This window comes from Poecilia mexicana, unplaced genomic scaffold, assembly GCF_051168715.1.
Source record: "Poecilia mexicana isolate PSO_F unplaced genomic scaffold, ASM5116871v1 ptg000001l_8944092_9101238_+_RagTag, whole genome shotgun sequence".
NCBI lineage: Eukaryota > Metazoa > Chordata > Actinopteri > Cyprinodontiformes > Poeciliidae > Poecilia > Poecilia mexicana.
Genome location: NW_028263416.1, coordinates 13,074 through 33,198, shown reverse-complemented (window position 1 = coordinate 33,198; position 20,125 = coordinate 13,074). Strand labels below are relative to the sequence as shown.

Genomic DNA, 20,125 nt, shown 5'->3' with positions numbered 1-20,125 from the left:
ATGGGAATTCCAACAGTGCGCGAGCAGTGCTAATGAAAGGAATCCCTGGAATTGGTAAAACATTCCAAAAAGGAATGTTCATGATCGACTGGGCAAAAGAAGAATCCAACAAACACATAAAGGCTTTAGTGACCTTTGATTTCAAAGAGTTGAATACAAAGAAGTATAAAGAACAAAGCATGGAGTCTCTGCTGGGGGAGTTTTTCAACAAAAAAAATGCTGTGTTTTCCATTGATGTATGTTTTATTCTTGATGGTCTGGAAGAATGCAAACTTCCTCTTGACTTTGCAAACAACAAAGAAGTTAAAGACTTGAAGGAAGCAGCATCAATGGATGTGCTGCTAACGAATCTGATCAAAGGAAATCTGCTTCCTGATGCTCATATTTGGATCATTTCTCAACCAAAAGGAGTTGATAAGATTCCTTCTGAATATATCAATAAAACTGTTCAATGTGAAGGTAAGAATATTTGTCAAAATCAGTTATTCTTAATTTAGCTTCTATACAAAGTAACCATTTTTGTTGACTTTTTTGAAGAGTTATATGATTTTACATCATTGTACAACTTTTCTTTGTCTAATTAGAAACCTATGAGCAACATAAGAAGTTAAAATCATTAGTTAGGGGCAGCAGCATGTTGGTTAGTGTGTTACCCAGAAAGCAATTGGGCACAATATCGCAACACTAACACCGTGAGTCAAACAATAACTGGGGCAGCCTACTAAATAAAGTACGCGGGCGCCACTTTATTATTACACATACACATTTGTAGAGTACGGAACAACAAATAGCATCCCGTATCAGTTCAATACGGGACGCTACATTTAACAGCTAATTACGGGACGGATGGCAACCTTAAGCTGTTATGTTTGTAACACAAAAGTAATTGAATTGAAGATGGGCAGCTCATATTGGGCACTGCGGGGGTTCCAGCACCGCCATCCACCGCGGACATTCTCATGCAGTTCCCGCACCGGCCAGGCATACATATCGATGAGTTCGGTAACGCTCCCCGACGACGCACAAAAATCTGGTGCAGATCAGCCGATGCAGCGAGGAGATATAGCTGATGGATTAACCATTTATCCACGCCACATTGACAGAGTTCATCATATCATTTCATCTCATTTCAGGATTAAACCCATATGAATCATAGAGTAAAAGTAAGACATCTAGTAGAAAAGACAGGTGATTTTTTGTTGGGGGGGCTAAGGTGATGTAATCAGTGACCATGTAAATATGATGAGGACTGGTCTGTAGTGAGACGTAGGAAGTCTGATGCAGGTGTGACCTTGTATGTGGAAGTTATTGCACCTTGATGTTTTAAGGCAAATAGTCAGACTTTTACACTAAGCCACACCCACATGCTTTGATGTACAAAAAAAAAATCCTGTGATAACTTCTGACCTTCAATGCCTGAAGACTCCTGAGTGATTCTGTAATCTGTATCTCAATAGCTGTAGGAAGAGTTAGATCAGATACGATGTGTATAAAAAATGAGGCAATGATCCAAAATGGCCGACTTTCTGTTGGGTTTGGACCATGGCTCCAGGAGACTTTTTTGTACGTCCTCACAAGATACACATGTGTGCAAATATGTTTTGCCTTATAATATGCCCAGCTAAGTGTCAGCCAGTATTTGTCAAATTTTATTTCTACTACATCTGACAGTTGTTTATGTTTCTAGTCAAAAATGTCTATTTTGTAAACATATTAATTTACTGGGTGAGTTCAATGCATCTTATTATTGTTTAGCTTAGTTTCAATTATTGCCAGGAAGAAATACAGATTGTTTCTAAGCAATGATTCTGAAAATAGTGTTTCTAACCGTGTTTCAAATATGAAATTATTGTTATTCCCGTTGTTCACATTTTGGGTATTTTGCAATGACAGGGAAAGATGGCGAGGAAGAAAAATACCTGAAGAAAGTAATTCTTGAGGAGGTGGGTCGACATGAAAATGACCCAAAACTCTCAGAGATTGTGAAGATTGATGAAAGTGGGAAAAAGAATCCAGTCGAGTTTGCAGATTTATTTCCCATCAAAAAGAATGGGAATTCCAACAATGTGCGAGCAGTGCTAATGAAAGGAGTCCCTGGAATTGGTAAAACATTCCAAAAAGGAATGTTCATGATCGACTGGGCAAATGGAAACTCCAACAAACACATAAAGGCTTTAGTGACCTTTGATTTCAAAGAGTTGAATACAAAGAAAGATAAAAAACAAAGCATGGAGTCTCTGCTGGATGATTTTTTCAACAAAAAAAATGCTGTGTTTTCCATCGATGTATGTTTTATTCTTGATGGCCTGGAAGAATGCAAACATCCTCTTGACTTTGCAAACAACAAAGAAGTTAAAGACTTGAAGGAAGCAGCATCAATGGATGTGCTGCTAACGAATCTGATCAAAGGAAATCTGCTTCCTGATGCTCGTATTTGGATCATTTCTCAACCAAAAGGAGTTGATAAGATTCCTTGTGAATATATTGAGAAAACTGTTCACTGTCAAGGTAAGAATATTTGTCTAAATCAATTACTCTTAATTTAGCTTCTATATTTTTGTTGACTTTGTTCAAGAGTTATATGATTTTACATCATTGTACAACTTTTCTTTGTCTAATTAGAAACCTATGAGCAACATAAGAAGTTAGAATCATTAGTTAGGGGCAGCAGCATGTTGGTTAGTGTGTGTTACCCAGAAAGCAGTTGGGCACAATATCGCAACACTAACACCGTGAGTCAAACAATAACTGGGGCAGCCTACTATATAAAGTACTCGGGGACCACTTCTTTATTATTACACATACACATTTGTAGAGTACAGAACATTTAACAGCCAGTTACAGGACAGGTGGCAATCTTAAGCTATTATGTTTGTAACACAAAAGAAATTGAATTGAAGACGGGCGACCCTTGCAGCTCATCTATTGGGCACTGCGGGGTTCCAGCACCGCCAGCCACCGCGGACATTCTCATGCAGTTCCCGCACCCGCCAGGCCTACATATCGATGAGTTCGGTAACGCTCCCCGACGACGCACAAAAATCTGGTGCAGATCAGCCGATGGAGCGAGGAGATATAGCTGATGGATTAACCATTTATTCACGCCACATTGACAGAGTTCATCATATCATTTCATCTCATTTCAGGATTAAACCCATATGAATCATAGAGTAAAAGTAAGACATCTAGTAGAAAAGACAGGTGAATTTTTGTTGGGGGGGCTAAGCTGATGTAATCAGTGACCATGTAAATATGATGAGGACTGGTCTGTAGTGAGACGTAGGAAGTCTGATGCAGGTGTGACCTTGTATGTGGAAGTTATTGCACCTTGATGTTTTAAGGCAAATAGTCAGACTATTACACTAAGCCACACCCACATGCTTTGATGTACAAAAAAAAAAATCCTGTGATAACTTCTGACCTTCAATGCCTGAAGACTCCTGAGTGATTCTGTAATCTGTATCTCAATAGCTGTAGGAAGAGTTAGATCAGATACGATGTGTATAAAAAATGAGGCAATGATCCAAAATGGCCGACTTTCTGTTGGGTTTGGACCATGGCTCCAGGAGACTTTTTTGTACGTCCTCACAAGATACACGTGTGCAAATATGTTTTGCCTTATAATATGCCCAGCTAAGTGTCAGCCAGTATTTGTCAAATTTTATTTCTACTACATCTGACAGTTGTTTATGTTTCTAGTCAAAAATGTCTATTTTGTAAACATATTAATTTACTGGGTGAGTTCAATGCATCTTATTATTGTTTAGCTGAGTTTAAATTATTGCCAGGAAGAAATACAGATTGTTTCTATGCAATAATTCTGAAAATAGTGTTTCTAACTGTGTTTCAAATATGAAATTATTGTTATTCCCGTTGTTCACATTTTGGGTATTTTGCAATGACAGGGAAAGATGGCGAGGAAGAAAAATACCTGAAGAAAGTAATTCTTGAGGAGGTGGGTCGACATGAAAATGACCCAAAACTCTCAGAGATTGTGAAGATTGATGAAAGTGGGAAAAAGAATCCAGTCGAGTTTGCAGATTTATTTCCCATCAAAAAGAATGGGAATTCCAACAATGTGCGAGCAGTGCTAATGAAAGGAATCCCTGGAATTGGTAAAACATTCCAAAAAGGAATGTTCATGATCGACTGGGCAAATGGAAAATCCAACAAACACATAGAGGCTTTAGTGACCTTTGATTTCAAAGAGTTGAAAACAAAGAAGTATAAAGAACAAAGCATGAAGTCTCTGCTGGATGATTTCTTCAACCAAAAAAATGCTGTGTTTTCCATTGATGACAAGAATAAAATATGCTTTATTCTTGATGGCCTCGAAGAATGCAATCTTCCTCTTGACTTTGTAAAGAACAAAGAACTTAAAGACTTGAAGGAAGCAGCATCAATGGATGTGCTGCTAACGAATCTGATCAAAGGAAATCTGCTTCCTGATGCTCATATTTGGATCATTTCTCAACCAAAAGGAGTTGATAAGATTCCTTCTGAATATATTGAGAAAGCTGTTCACTGTCAAGGTAAGAATATTTGTCTAAATCAATTACTCTTAATTTAGCTTCTATATTTTTGTTGACTTTGTTCAAGAGTTATATGATTTTACATCATTGTACAACTTTTCTTTGTCTAATTAGAAACCTATGAGCAACATAAGAAGTTAGAATCATTAGTTAGGGGCAGCAGCATGTTGGTTAGTGTGTGTTACCCAGAAAGCAGTTGGGCACAATATTGCAACACTAACACCGTGAGTCAAACAATAACTGGGGCAGCCTACTATATAAAGTACTCGGGGACCACTTCTTTATTATTACACATACACATTTGTAGAGTACAGAACATTTAACAGCCAGTTACAGGACAGGTGGCAATCTTAAGCTATTATGTTTGTAACACAAAAGTAATTGAATTGAAGATGGGCAGCTCATATTGGGCACTGCGGGGGTTCCAGCACCGCCATCCACCGCGGACATTCTCATGCAGTTCCCGCACCGGCCAGGCATACATATCGATGAGTTCGGTAATGCTCCCCGACGACGCACAAAAATCTGGTGCAGATCAGCCGATGGAGCGAGGAGATATAGCTGATGGATTAACTATTTATCCACGCCACATTGACAGAGTTCATCATATCATTTCATCTCATTTCAGGATTAAACCCATATGAATCATAGAGTAAAAGTAAGACATCTAGTAGAAAAGACAGGTGAATTTTTGTTGGGGGGGCTAAGGTGATGTAATCAGTGACCATGTAAATATGATGAGGACTGGTCTGTAGTGAGACGTAGGAAGTCTGATGCAGGTGTGACCTTGTATGTGGAAGTTATTGCACCTTGATGTTTTAAGGCAAATAGTCAGACTTTTACACTAAGCCACACCCACATGCTTTGATGTACAAAAAAAAAATCCTGTGATAACTTCTGACCTTCAATGCCTGAAGACTCCTGAGTGATTCTGTAATCTGTATCTCAATAGCTGTAGGAAGAGTTAGATCAGATACGATGTGTATAAAAAATGAGGCAATGATCCAAAATGGCCGACTTTCTGTTGGGTTTGGACCATGGCTCCAAGAGATTTTTTGTACGTCCTGTTAAGAAAATAAATTTAGAATATGCTCATTTTAAAACTTAACATGTCTTGATTGAAATAGCCTTAATATAGTTTTAGAATTAATAACTTATTCTGGCCTAATGACCTTTATTTTACCTGTAGTTATTGCAGATCGTTTCCTAAGATCTTTTGATCTGCCCTTTGTCTGAGTGGCAAACAATCAGGAGAAGTTCCAGCTTTTCACACAGATCTGTGAAAAGCCATAAAACAGCAGGAGTTCAGGAGAGTCTCTACTTCCAGTTTATTTAGATGTAGGTGACAAATGGCCTTAGATCTTGGAAGCAGATTGCTTCCAAGATCTGGCTTTGGAGAGGGTCATCGGCAGCTCCTGGTTGGATGAGCAAAGATACGCCTTATTTGAATAAATTAAAGACAAGAATACACATTTACTATAAAACTTTCTACACAGAAGTAACAAATTAGATTTGCTCTTGCAATTCTCCAAAGATTTCTTTCTTTCTTTCGCACTGCATGCTGGGAGTTGGTGAAGGAGCGTGTGGTGAAAGAGCTGGGAGATTGAGAATTTCTAACTTGTTTGTTCTATGTTTGTTGGGTTTTCTCCAAGTTTTGTCCTTAAAATAGTGTGGTTGTAGAGTTGGGTTGAGTGTACTTGGTTTCTTTTCTGTGTGTAACACCGGCATTTTTGCCTTTTTGGCAAAATGCCGGAAATGGATTTGACCAAACTTACGAGACAACATGGTTTGAAGATCTTACCCATTAGTCCCACTATGACAGTAGAGGATTGTAGTTTGGCGGTGGGAGAAGTTGTAGGTTGTAACAGCATTAAATCTGCTGCTCGGATGAACAGCGCTGTGGTCATTTTTGTTGACAGCGTGGAGAAGGCAAACAAAGTGATTGAGAAAGGCATTATTGTGAATGATGTTTTTTTTGCCCGTTTCCCCTTTGAGTACGCCAGCTAAAAAAGTTACGATTGGGAATATACCCCCGTTCATTAGTGATGATTTGTTGGTGAGAGAATTGTCGCGGCATGGAAAAATCGTTTCCGTGATCAGAAAAATGCCGTCAGGTTGCAAGTCTCCGCAGTTAAAGCACGTTGTTTCTCACAGACGGCAAGTCCTAATGATTCTGAATAAAAAGAATGAAGATCTTAACTTAGTGCTTAATGTGCGAGTGGATGAGTTTGATTATGCTATTTATGTAAACTCGGGCACTTTGGTGTGTTTTGGTTGTGGGGAAGTCGGTCACTTGGTTCGGGCGTGTCCTGGAAAAAAACATTCATCTGAGAATGCGGAGCAAATTCAAGATAAAGAAGGTGAAAATTTGCCAAATCAAGCTGAGGCTACAGTTTCAGAGAGTGTAGAGATAAGAGATACAGAAGGGCAGATGTCTGAAAATAATGCTCAAAGTGAAAGAGAAGTGCTTGAAAAAGATGTGCTAGAGGATGATGAACCAATCCTGAAAAATCAAATGGTGAATGATTCACAAGAAAAGCAGGAAGATGACAGTGTAGAAGAACAAAGTCAAAGTTTACTAATGCCTCTTCAGAGAAAAACAAATGCTGAAGAAACAGTGGTGGAGGGATGCAGTCAAACACCAGAGGAAGGGGGTTTTGAAATGTCTAGAAAAAGAAACGTTTCTGAAAGTTTTGTTGGTTCTCAAACCGAAATTGATGTGGGAGATACAGAATTGGAATGTTCAGGAAAAGTTTTAGAATCAGAAAGCAATATGGATGAGGAAGAGGAAGGTGATGATGGAAGTTTGACTGAAGATAGTTTGGACAGTTTCTTTTCACCTGGCCTAAGAAAACACAGGAAAGGTTATGGTGTGCAAAATGTTAAACATTTTTTGAGAGTTACAAAGAATATGACAAATGTGAGAGTTGAAGATTTCTTTCCAGACAAGAAACTTTTTCTTATACATGTGAGATCACAGTTGAACAGTAAGAGAAAAGGAGGGTATGATGAAAAAGAAGTTTACCGGTTAAAAAAATTGATCGGGAAACTTAAGCAAGATTTCAACAAAGATGATGAATTTGAAGTATAAATGTTTATATTTTATTTTATTGTTAGTCCTTCCATCTTTGGTAATGAGTGACTTCAGAGTTTCTACTTTGAATCTGAATGGAGCCAGAGATGTGAGGAAAAGAGTGAGTGTGTTTGAACTAATGAATTTAAAACGTATAAATGTGTTAATGGTACAAGAAACACACAGTGATTGTTTAAATGAAATAGATTGGAGGAGAGAATGGGGAGGAGAAATTATTTTAAGTCATTTAAACCAGGCCAGTGGAGGAGTTGCAATTTTGTTCTCAAAAAGTTTTCTACCAGTGTCTTATGAGTTTGAGGATGTAATCAAGGGTAGATTATTGGTGGTGAAAGCAAAATATGAATGTTTTAATATTGTGTTTGTAAATGTGTATGCTCCAAATACAAGACGAGAGAGGGTTTCTTTTCTACATAAACTTGAGGATGTTTTATGTCAATGTGACATGGATGATTTTCTTTTTTTGGGTGGAGACTTTAACTGTACAGAAAACGATCAGTTGGATAGGAATCATTTTGAACCTCATCCAGCTTCGACAACTCTCTTAAAACATTTGATTGATGTGTTTTCTTTAGTTGATGTTTGGAGAGAAATGCATACTCAAAAAATACAGTATACTTGGGCTAGAAATACAGATAATTTCTTTTCTGCAGCGAGGTTGGATAGAATGTATAGTTTTAGACATAATTTTGGAATTTTTAAAAATTGTAACATTCATCCTGTAAGTTTTTCAGATCATGCGTTGGTTTCTTGTAGTGTTTTTATTGCCAACATCAAACATAAGTCTGCCTATTGGCATTTTAATGCTGCTTTGTTATTGGACACTAATTTTAAGGAGGCTTTTATTTCTTTTTGGAGAGTGCACAAAACTAGAAAAGAAGATTTTGCATCTTTAAGGCAGTGGTGGGATCGTGGGAAGGTTGAAATTAAGGAACTATGTCAACAGTACACTGTCAATGTTTCATCTAGTTTAACCAAGTCTATTAGAGATCTGGAGATTGAAATAGTGGAGTTGCAGGCTTCTGCACAATCCACAGGAGATCGTGGTAGTTTTGAGAACCTCAAGTCAAAAAAAGCTGCTTTGGCTGATTTGCTGGGCTCAAGGACACAGGGAGCGTTAGTTCGATGCCGTTTTCAGAAGGTTGCTTTAATGGATGCTCCAACCAGTTTTTTCTTCTCATTGGAAAAGAAGCAAGGACAGTGCAAGTTCATGCATGGTTTGAAATCAGCTGCGGATGTTCTTTTGACTTCAGACGGTGACATCAGGCGGAGAGCAGCTGATTTCTATGCAGATCTGTATAGTTCTGAATACATTGAGGATGAAAACAGTTTCAACGACTTTTGCAATGATCTTCCAAGAGTTTCTTCGGATTTTGCCAAGGAGCTGGAGGAACCTATAACTCTTGAGGAGATTCATGCTGCACTGCAAAGTATGGAAGGAGGGAAAGCGCCTGGCATCGATGGACTTCCCAGTGAATTTTACAAAGCTTTCTGGTCTGACCTCTGCGTTGACCTGTTGGAGGTTTTTGAGGAGAGTTTTGCTGAAGGATTTCTACCTCAGAGTTGCAGGAGAGCAGTTCTTACGTTGCTGCCAAAGACAGGTGATCTCCAGGAGATTAAAAACTGGCGACCTGTTTCTCTGTTGTGTACAGACTATAAACTGTTGTCGAAGGTGCTGGCAAACAGACTGAAAGAGGTGATGGATCAAGTTATTCATCAAACACAAACTTACTGTGTCCCTGGCAGATCGATGTTTGATAATATTTCTTTAATTAGAGACATTTTGGACGTCTCCAGATCATTGGGATGTGATGCTGGTTTGGTTTCTTTGGACCAGGAAAAGGCTTTTGACAGAGTTGAGCACAGTTACCTGTGGAAGGTGCTGGATAGGTTTGGTCTCGGCTCTGGATTTATTGCCAAGATTATGGTTCTATATGAAAACATTGAGAGTGTACTGAAAATTAATGGGTGTTTGTGTAAACCTTTTAGAGTTACAAGGGGTGTTCGACAAGGTTGTTCTTTGTCCGGAATGTTATATGCTCTTTCTATTGAACCACTGTTGAAGAAAATCAGGTCACATATTGAGGGACTAGTTTTACCAGGGTGCAATGTATCTTTTTCTTTATCAGCTTATGCTGACGATGTCATTGTTATCGTTAAAAGTCAAGAAGAAGTGAATAATCTAGGTAGAATTGTTGATCTATTTTCAAAATTATCAGCCGCTCGTGTCAACTAGGCTAAGTGTGAGGCTCTAGCAATAGAAGTTGGTTTCTTGGACTTCCTCAGCTTCCAAGTAGTTTGAAATGGAAAAGAGGGGGTTTGAAATATCTTGGTGTATATTTGGGGGACGAGGACACAGAAAACAAATTTGGGAGGGAGTGATGGAGAAAGTAGAAGGAAGGTTAAAGAAGTGGAGATGGTTGTTACCGCAGATGTCTTATAGAGGGAGAGTGCTCATCATAAATAATTTAATTGCTTCGTTATTGTGGCATAAAGTAGCATGTTTAGACCACCTGTTGGGTTACTTAATAGAATTCAGTCTTGTTTGCTTAAGTTTTTTTGGGATGACAAACATTGGGTATCTCAGGCAGTGCTCTTCTTACCTAAAGAGGAAGGTGGGCAGGGGTTGGTTCATCTAGAGAGCAGGACTGCCACGTTCAGGTTACAGTTTATTCAGAAATATCTAATGGGGAGGGAGGAGGATGTGTTTTGGAAACCAAAAACAAGCATTGTTTTGAAAAGAGTAGGAGGTTTTGATTTAGATGGTTCGTTGTTTTTATTAAACTGCAAACTGTTGTGTTTGTATGAAATGTCAATGTTTTATAAAAGTGTGTTTAGAGCTTGGACAATTTTTGAATGGAAAAGACTGGAACCAACTGTGTCTTTGTTTTGGCTTCTAGAAGAATCTTTATTTTTTGAGGCACGTTTGGCTTTAGAAGATGAAGTTGGATTATCAAGAAGATTGCTTCAGAATAAAGTTCTGAAATTAAGACATCTTGTGGAAACGGTTGGACCAGAACTTCAAAACACAGAGGCGACTGCTTCCCTGCTTGGGATAAAATCGATTCGAGTCATGAAGACTATTTTAGACCGGTGGCTTTAAAAATTGACACTGGATAAAAAACAGATGCTGGTGGACTGTTATAATGGAGAAGAACTCCCTGATTCTACGGATCCTTTTCCAGAGATGGGACTAAATATTGATTTCTCAGATTTGACGGGTCCTCTTTTGTTCAATCAGAAAAATTTTATTTTTTGCATGTTGAATGGGAATTTTTTTAATAAATTGGTTGTTCAAGGGCTGAATAAGAAACAGTTGAGTGGAAGAACTGATACTGTTTGGAGAGATAAGTTAAAAGTAAGAGATAATCAGAAACCGGTATGGAGGGCTTTTTATAAGCCCCCTTTGAGTAAGAGGGTAAGTGATTTACAGTGGAGGATTCTGCATGGTGCTGTGAGTGTTAACAGCTTTTTGTCGAAATTTAAAAAAGACACAAATGAATTTTGTCCGTTTTGTGAAGAAATAGAAACTACTTTTCACATGTTTCTTGAATGTAAACGACTTTCACCATTGTTGTTGTTGTTAGAGGATGTTTTTAAAAAATGTGGTGTCTCCTGGTCTGAAGTAGCTTTTATATTTGGTGCAGGTTATACAAAAAAGGAAGCCAATAAGTGGAATTTGTTAAACTTTCTTATAGGACAGGTAAAATTTTCAATTTATATTAGCAGGAAAAATAAGTTAAATGATGTTATGGGGGAAAAGGTTAACAAGATGTTTATTTTTGTCATGTCGGATGAGACTCGATTAGCCCACATGCAAGTACACAGACAGGAGAACAAGAAAAGTTCAATGGGTTTATAGTAGCGGGGAGGAAAATCAGCTGGCGCGAACGGCGGGCAGCAGCACCAACAGCGCACTGAGAGAAAAAAAGGGAGATGGTGAGTTGAGGTGGTGGAACCTTGCGTAGCTTCAGAGATAAGCAGAAGAACTTACGGGTGTGGGTGGTATAGAGAAGACTTGGAGGGGTCTGCGATTCTGGGTTTCACTTTCCTTGGTTTTCGGGGGGGGGAACGGACAGGTCGGCCAGGGCCTCAAAGCGTCTGAGCGAACGGCAACCCACTTGAGGCGGCGAGGATGGGTTAGACGTTCCGCTTACAGATGGGGGCGAACGTCCTGATCCGGAGGCTCGGGTGGTCTGCAAAGATCAAAAAGGGCGGGTTACTCGGAGAGCCGAAACAGGAAAAAACACAGCGATCAATGAGGGCAAGAAGGCCGAGAGTGAGTACCAAAACTTAGTCAACAATCTGGCGTCGAAGTGTTGGCCACCGCCTCTCTTAAGCTGCAGGTAAGAGCGTAATTGCTGACCGGTGTGTAGCTGACGCAACAGGTCCGTCCCCCGAGCAGCCGTCTCCAGGACTCCACCTAGAGGAGAAAACCAACCCCAACCTCCACCCAGAACCTAACAGTACCCTCCCCTCAACGGTCGCCACCTGGCGACCGAGACACACCGGACGGAAGGGAAGCGTGGTACTCAGAGATGAAACTGGGGTCCAGGATAAAGGAACCGGGCACCCACATACGGTCCTCAGGACCGTAACCCTCCCAATCTACAAGGTACTGCCACCCTCGTCCACGTCGACGAGAGTCAACGATACGACGCATAGTGTAGGCCGGATGGCCATCAATCTCACGGGCGGGTGGAGGGGGCTCGGATGGAGGGCACAGAGTGCTGGTCCGAACAGGTTTTAACTGGGAAACATGGAAAGTGGGATGGATGCGGAGGGCAGCCGGAAGACGAAGACGGACGGCGAATGGACTGAAGATGGACTCAATCTGAAACGGGCCAATGAACCTAGGAGACAGTTTCTTGGACATGGATTTGAGCGGAATGTTTTTAGTGGATAACCAGACCTCTTGACCCGGGCTGTAGATGGGTGCTGGAGTCCTCCTGCGGTCAGCAAAGCGTTTGTTGCGGGCGGAGGTGCTATTGAGGGCGTTGTTAGCCATCCTCCAGATGTTCTTACAACGGCGTATGTGGTGTTGGACCGACGTGACTGAAATAAGAGACTCGTCAGAGGAGAGAAGAGGGGGTTGGTACCCAATGGAGACCTCAAATGGAGACAAACCAGTAGCAGTAGAAACATGACAGTTATGAGCATACTCCACCCAAGGCAGAAACTGACTCCAATCAGTCGGGTTGGTGGAAGTGTAACAGCGTAACATGGACTCGAGTTCTTGGTTGAGGCGCTCGACCTGACCATTAGACTGGGGGTGATATCCTGACGTTAAAGAAACCTTAGCATCTATTGCTGAGCAGAATTGTCTCCACACTTGGGAGATAAATTGTGGCCCTCTATCTGATAAGATTTCGATAGGGGTACCATGAAGCCGGAAAACATGTTTAACCAGCAGCAATGCAGTCTGAAATGCTGTGGGGAGTTTTTTGAGGGCAACTAAATGACAGGACTTGGAGAAACGATCCACAATAGTGAGAATGGTGGTCATACCTTTAGATGGTGGAAGTCCGGTGATGAAATCTATAGCAATGTGCGACCATGGGCGTTTCGGAGTGGGAAGAGGCTGCAGTAGACCAGATGGTGGTTGATGGGATGACTTGTTACGGGAGCAGGTGACGCATGCTTGAACGAACTCCTTGACATCCTTATGCACAGAAGGCCACCAAAACCTGCGATTAATCAGGGCGATGGTGCGGCTAGTACCTGGGTGTCCAGAAAACTTGGCTGAATGGATCCACTGAATGAAGCAGGCTCGGATGGATGACGGAACGTAAATCTTGTTCAGAGGACAGTTCTCAGGAGGTGGGTCAGACGTCTGGGCCTGTTTAATGAGGTCTTCGATCTCCCAGGTTACGGCTGCCACCTTACAGCTAGGAGGAAGAATCCGGGCCGGGGTCTTCTCTGAGTCGTCGGGGGAATGTAACCGAGAAAGGGCATCAGGTTTGACATTACGAGATCCTGGACGGAAAGAAATAGAAAGATTGAATCGGGGAAAAAAAAGAGACCAACGGGACTGACGAGGATTGAGTCTCCTGGCAGAGCGGAGGTAAGAAAGGTTCCTGTGATCCATCCAGACCAGCACCGGATGATCAGCCCCCTCCAACCAATGTCTCCACTCCTCCAGGGCCAGCTTGATGGCCAACAACTCCCGATCCCCCACATCATAATTGCGCTCAGAAGGTGACAACCTGCGAGAGAAGAAGGCACAGGGATGAGTCTTGTTGTCCACCTCAGAAACCTGGGAAAGGACTGCTCCTACCCCAGTGTCGGATGCATCTACCTCGACAATAAATTGTTTGGAAGGATCAGGCTGAATCAGGACAGGGGCCTTGGCAAACAAGGATTTTAGCTTTCTAAAAGCAGCGTCAGCAAGGGGGGACCACTGAAACTGGATCTTAGTGGAGGTGAGCGAAGTAAGGGGCTGAGCCGTCTGACTATAGTTACGGATGAACCGACGGTAGAAGTTAGCAAACCCCAAAAATCTTTGGAGCTGTTTACGAGTTGCAGGAGTGGGCCAATCCAAAACAGCCTTGATCTTCTCCTCGGTGGGCCTGACCTGTCCGCCCTCTAAGATAAAGCCCAAAAAAGAGATTGAAGGCTTGTGGAATTCACATTTCTCAGCCTTGATATACAACTTATTGTCTAGAAGACGTTGCAAAACTGAGCGGACATGTTGTTTGTGTTCAGTCAGAGTCTTGGAGTAAATGAGGATGTCATCGAGATAGACAAACACAAAAATGTTCAAAAAATCTCTCAGCACGTCATTGACCAAAGCTTGAAAAAACGCTGGGGCGTTGGACAGGCCAAAGGGCATGACCAAATACTCAAAATGGCCCATAGGGGTCTTGAACGCAGTCTTCCACTCATCACCTTCTCTAATTCTGAGTAAATGATAAGCGTTGCGCAAGTCTAATTTAGTGAATACTGTGGCTCCATGAACCGGTTCAAAGGCTGATGACAGAAGTGGTAATGGATACTTATTCTTGACAGTTATCAGGTTCAAGCCACGGTAATCTATGCAGGGTCTGAGTGTGCCGTCCTTCTTACCAACAAAAAAAACCCCTGCTCCTAAAGGTGAAGAAGAATGGCGGATGATTCCTGCAGCGAGTGACTCCTTGATGTACTTCTCCATGGTTTCACGTTCCGGACGTGAGATGTTATATAACCTACTTGATGGCAATGGAGCTCCTGGCAACAAATCTATACAACAGTCATATGGGCGGTGAGGTGGAAGTGTGCATGCTTTGGTCTTACTAAATACTTGTGCCAGGTCATGATACTCAGAGGGTACGGTAGCCAAATCCAATGGGTCGACTTCATGACCCGCTGCCGGAGGGGGGCCTGGGGGAACAGCAGAACAAAGGCAGGTGGAGTGACAGTGGTTGGACCATGATTCTATCTTCTTGCCAGACCAGCAGATATGAGGATTATGCAAGGTTAACCAGTCGAAACCCAATACCACAGGTGAGTTAGCTGATGGAAAAACAAAAAAGGATAAAGTTTCTCTGTGATTCCCTGAAATTACAAGTTGTAATGGTCTGGTCATATGGGTTATAGGTGGCAAGTCTTTACCATTCAAGGCAGATACACGAAGAGGTGTGGCTAGCGGGATGGTTTCTAATGCTAAGCGATGGGCCAGTTCAGAATCGATGAGAGAACGTTCACAACCTGAGTCTATCAATACAGACAGAGGGATTTGATCATTCTCCAAACATAACTCAGCAGGAAGTGTAAGGTGAGAGATGTAATTTTCAGTGCTCTGACCCATCAGGTTCCTCACCGTTACTGATGGGCGCGACAGTTTAACTTCTTAGGACAGGTGGCAACGAAATGTCCAGAGGTTCCACAATACAGACAAAGCCGCGCGGAGAAACGCCTGTTGCGTTCCTCGGGGGTGAGGCGAGTATGTCCAACCTGCATAGGTTCCGGCTCGGTGGACGGCGGCGAAACTGGAACGAGTGAGGCTGAAGCCAGAGGAGCGGAACCAAAGGCCTTATGCCCCCTCTCCTTGGAACGGGAACGGATTCGGTTATCAAGGCGGACCGTTAATTTAATCAAATCCTCGAGGGTCTCTGGATCATCCAACACTGCGAGTTCGTCCTTAATATTTTCGTTTAAGGCATGAAAAAACGCACTCCTCAAAGCAGGTTGATTCCAGCAAGATGCCGCTGCCATTATACGGAACTCAATGGCAAACTCAGCCACAGACTTATTTCCTTGTTTAAGGTTCCACAAGTCACGGGAGTTTGCAGTCTTGTCCGGATCATAACAAAATATCTGCTTAAACTCCTTCAGGAAGTCGTCAAAAGTACAGCCAAAATTAGCCAGATCAGGGAATTTAGCCTCCGCCCAAGCCAGTGCGTTCCCCGACAGATGGGTGAGTACAAAGGCTATTTTGGCACCATCGTGGGAAAACCCCGAAGGAGCGTGATTAAAAGCTAGAGAACACTGCATCAGAAAGCCTCTGCATTTACTCGGCTCTCCGTCAAACCTCTCCAGCGCCGGCAGGCGAAACTCAGAAAACATGGACCGGCTGGGTGGTTCAGGAGCTGGAGCGGGAGCTGGCGCTGACGCGGTAGGTTGTTGGAAACTTGTCTGTAAAAAGTTAGCAATCTTCTCTAGCTTCTGATTTGTTTCCTCGTTGGTAGCATGGAGCTTACGTAAAACGGATTCATGGTTTTGTAACGTGGCTTGTTGTTCTGACAGAGTCCTCCTGATTGCGTCTGCGGGGCTAATTGGTTGGCCAGATTGTTCTGTCATGTCGGATGAGACTCGATTAGCCCACATGCAAGTACACAGACAGGAGAACAAGAAAAGTTCAATGGGTTTATTGTAGCGGGGAGGAAAATCAGCTGGCGCGAACGGCGGGCAGCAGCACCAACAGCGCACTGAGAGAAAAAAAGGGAGATGGTGAGTTGAGGTGGTGGAACCTTGCGTAGCTTCAGAGATAAGCAGAAGAACTTACGGGTGTGGGTGGTATAGAGAAGACTTGGAGGGGTCTGCGATTCTGGGTTTCACTTTCCTTGGTTTTCGGGGGGGGGGGAACGGACAGGTCGGCCAGGGCCTCAAAGCGTCTGAGCGAACGGCAACCCACTTGAGGCGGCGAGGATGGGTTAGACGTTCCGCTTACAGATGGGGGCGAACGTCCTGATCCGGAGGCTCGGGTGGTCTGCAAAGATCAAAAAGGGCGGGTTACTCGGAGAGCCGAAACAGGAAAAAACACAGCGATCAATGAGGGCAAGAAGGCCGAGAGTGAGTACCAAAACTTAGTCAACAATCTGGCGTCGAAGTGTTGGCCACCGCCTCTCTTAAGCTGCAGGTAAGAGCGTAATTGCTGACCGGTGTGTAGCTGATGCAACAGGTCCGTCCCCCGAGCAGCCGTCTCCAGGACTCCACCTAGAGGAGAAAACCAACCCCAACCTCCACCCAGAACCTAACAATTTTGATGGTGAAAAACAGAGTAAAAGCAGAGTTTATGTTTTTTGCATTGATGAATAACTTAACAGAGTTTTTATCTTTGTGGTGTTTTAATAATGTTGTGTGCTCCGTGGGTGATAGAAAGTTAGTTTTTAATTCAATGTTTATGTGAAGAGTAATCAATGCTGAAATGGATTTTTATTGAAAAATAAATGTATTGTTAAAAATCAAAAATCTTTCCTTCCTTCCTTCCTTCCTTCCTTCCTTCCTTCCTTCCTTCCTTCCTTCCTTCCTTCCTTCCTTCCTTCCTTCCTTCCTTCCATTTGTCTCAGGTAAATGAATGTCTGTTTTAGTGTGTTTGAAGTGTCTGTGTTGTCAATGTAATTTTATACTTTAAAATGTTAGAATCAACTCTGAAAATGTATGCTGTGGAGCGTTGACTGTCATCTCTGTGTGGCTTTTGTTTCCATGCATGGAATCATTGAATCAGGGTGCTGTTTGTTGTTGCGCAACACCCCCCCCTTCTCTCTCTCTCTCTACTTCCCCTTCTGAGAGGAGGAAGATGTTGCTCTCCAGCTCTCCGTCTAACGGGTCCGAGAGGCCTCCAACTCCGGAGTATTACTACAGATGAGAATATAGAGGACATTCTGTTTAAGCTGGGTGCGAGAAAGACTAGCCTGGTTTCTAACGACCTCCATCCAGATGTCCCACCCTTTTTCACTCTGTGAATTAGCCAGATAAAGCAGCCCGGAATCAGCTAGTTCCACAGAGCACACCTGTTACCGGTCGCTCTTTCTCTTTATTACAACTTGCACTTGTTACTGAACCAGGTAGGTTTTAGTGACTCGGGCGAGTCCCAAGGGTGTTGTTTTAATTTTGGCTAAAAGCAACCTATAAAACATTTTCCACTTTCTCCTCCCAGAATCAAACTTCATAGCTATTTTACAACCATCAAAGAACTTTAAGGTGACTCATTAACTGAATGTCCACAACATCTTTTAGATTTTCTTAATGCTAATTATTTTATTAGTAAGGCAATTTTGCAAGGGTCAGTACAGCTTAAATCAGTAACAGAAATAATCAAATAAGTAAAATCAATAATCTAGCCTATCTTTCCCTAATACTGACACTGTGAACTAAAATAAGAAAACTTTGAGAGAGACGGACGGAGTTTGACATTTTGAACCCCAGAACTGGCCTGATGATGAAGAAGGTGTTGCAGCAGCAGGAGGCTCCCAGTACAGGAAGAGTACTGAGTCAGAGCGGCAGATCTCGGGCCTCAGGGTGACTTCCTCATGCTCGTAGCGGTCCTCTCCTTCTTGTCTTGCAGCTCTGTAGCTCCTTTCTCTTCGTCTCACGATCTTTCTGGTCCTTGGAGATGTAGAAGAGCTGGTCTCATGGAAGGAACACACCAGATCTTCCTCTTTGCCTTTGTTCTTTACCTTTGTCTTTATCTTCATCTTTGCCTTGGTCTTTGTCTTTGGGGTCTCGAACCCAGCTGATGAGAGAAATGCAATTTGAAGCCACATGTTGCGGGGCTAACGGGTTGGTCCCCATGTGCAGAACAGTCTTCGGCTCTGTGGCTCCGGCTCTTTTTCAGCTGCAGAGTTCTTTGTCCATCTCGATCTTGGCTCGAAGCTGCCTGAAGGATCCAACCAAAGACTCCTCTTTTGCCTTCACCTTATATAGGATATCCCCACCCTTTTTGGGGCATTGGCATTAGCTAGCTTTGTTGCTGTGCCTGTCTCATTGGCTGACTGCTTGGACCGATGATCTCATATCCATCACCGTCTTGGAGACATGATGACCTGATGTCTGTGCTAATGTCCCAAGTTGCTCAACAGTCCTCTTGTGTCTAACCTGTTCTTATGAAAGTTAGTTTGGCAATAAGGGCTTGGTCACCTCCGCTCTCCCATCAGTTCCTCTTTTCACCTGACCTTTCACCTACCATCTACCTCCAACACAACATCAGTGACCTTTAGTTACAGTTACACACTTTACACCATTTCAAGTTCAATGTCAAAATCACATTCATAACTTTTTAGTTTCTCTGGTTTAGCATTCACTTATAATATTATAATAACCATTACTTATTAGTTACTCTTATAATCATAATGTGTTATTACAGACATTTCTGAAAAGAAACCAAGAATAATTCATTATTCTAATCATTTGACACCATGTTACAGTTACTTCTTTCACCTTTAAGTACTTCCATAAGTTTAAGAGTAAGTGTAAATATTCTTATAATCAAACCAACATCAACCACTGGTTGAACCAATATTAATTATTGGCTTAATAATAAGTTATCATTATTAATTCAAATATTTTACTCCGGGTTTTATCCAATTACTCAAAATGTTTAGATTTTATTCCTCAAACCTTTAATGCTCAAAATGAGCAGTCTGAACTATTTTTAATCACTGCAGGCTGGAAACTTCCTCTTTCTCCAAGAAACCTGCTCTTCCTGTTGCATAACTCTCTTTCTGCCTGACTATGATTTTTTATGATTATATAGAAAAAGGTAGAATTAAAGCAGGACACAATAACAACACACACAACCAGATTAATTTTATTATTGTCTGACTCTACTGTTGGGTCTTGATGTCACCTGTGTAATCAGTTTTAAAGATAACTTTATTTATTGTTATTATTAAACTAAAATCTCCAGCATGGGGAAGTGGGATGAGCTCGACTTTTTCTCGACAGTGCACAACAGAATATAATGAGCCAGAAGTTTTTATTTTTATTATCTTAACAGTCCTCACAAGATACACATGTGTGCAAATATGCATTACCTTATAATATGCCCAGCTAAGTGTTAGCCAGTATTTGTCAAACTTTTTTCTGATACATCTAACAGTTGTTTATGTTTTAAGTCAAAAATGTCTATTTTGTAAACATATTAATTTACTGGGTGAGTTCAATGCATCTTATTGTTGTCTAGCTGAGTTTAAATTATTGCCAGGAAGAAATACAGATTGTTTCTATGCAATAATTCTGAAATTAGTGTTTCTAACTGTGTTTCAAATATGAAGTTATTGTTATTCCTATTATGTATTTTGCA

At 41.8% G+C, this 20,125-nt stretch overlaps 1 long non-coding RNA gene across 1 annotated transcript; it reads left to right on the top strand.

Moving 5' to 3' along the window:
• The first annotated feature begins 243 nt into the window (after nt 1-243).
• LOC148152432 (uncharacterized) lies at nt 244-1,998 on the top strand. The gene is made up of 2 exons (XR_015762258.1): nt 244-459; nt 1,894-1,998. It is a non-coding gene; the product is annotated as an uncharacterized LOC148152432 (long non-coding RNA).
• Nucleotides 1,999-20,125: the final 18,127 nt, after the last annotated feature.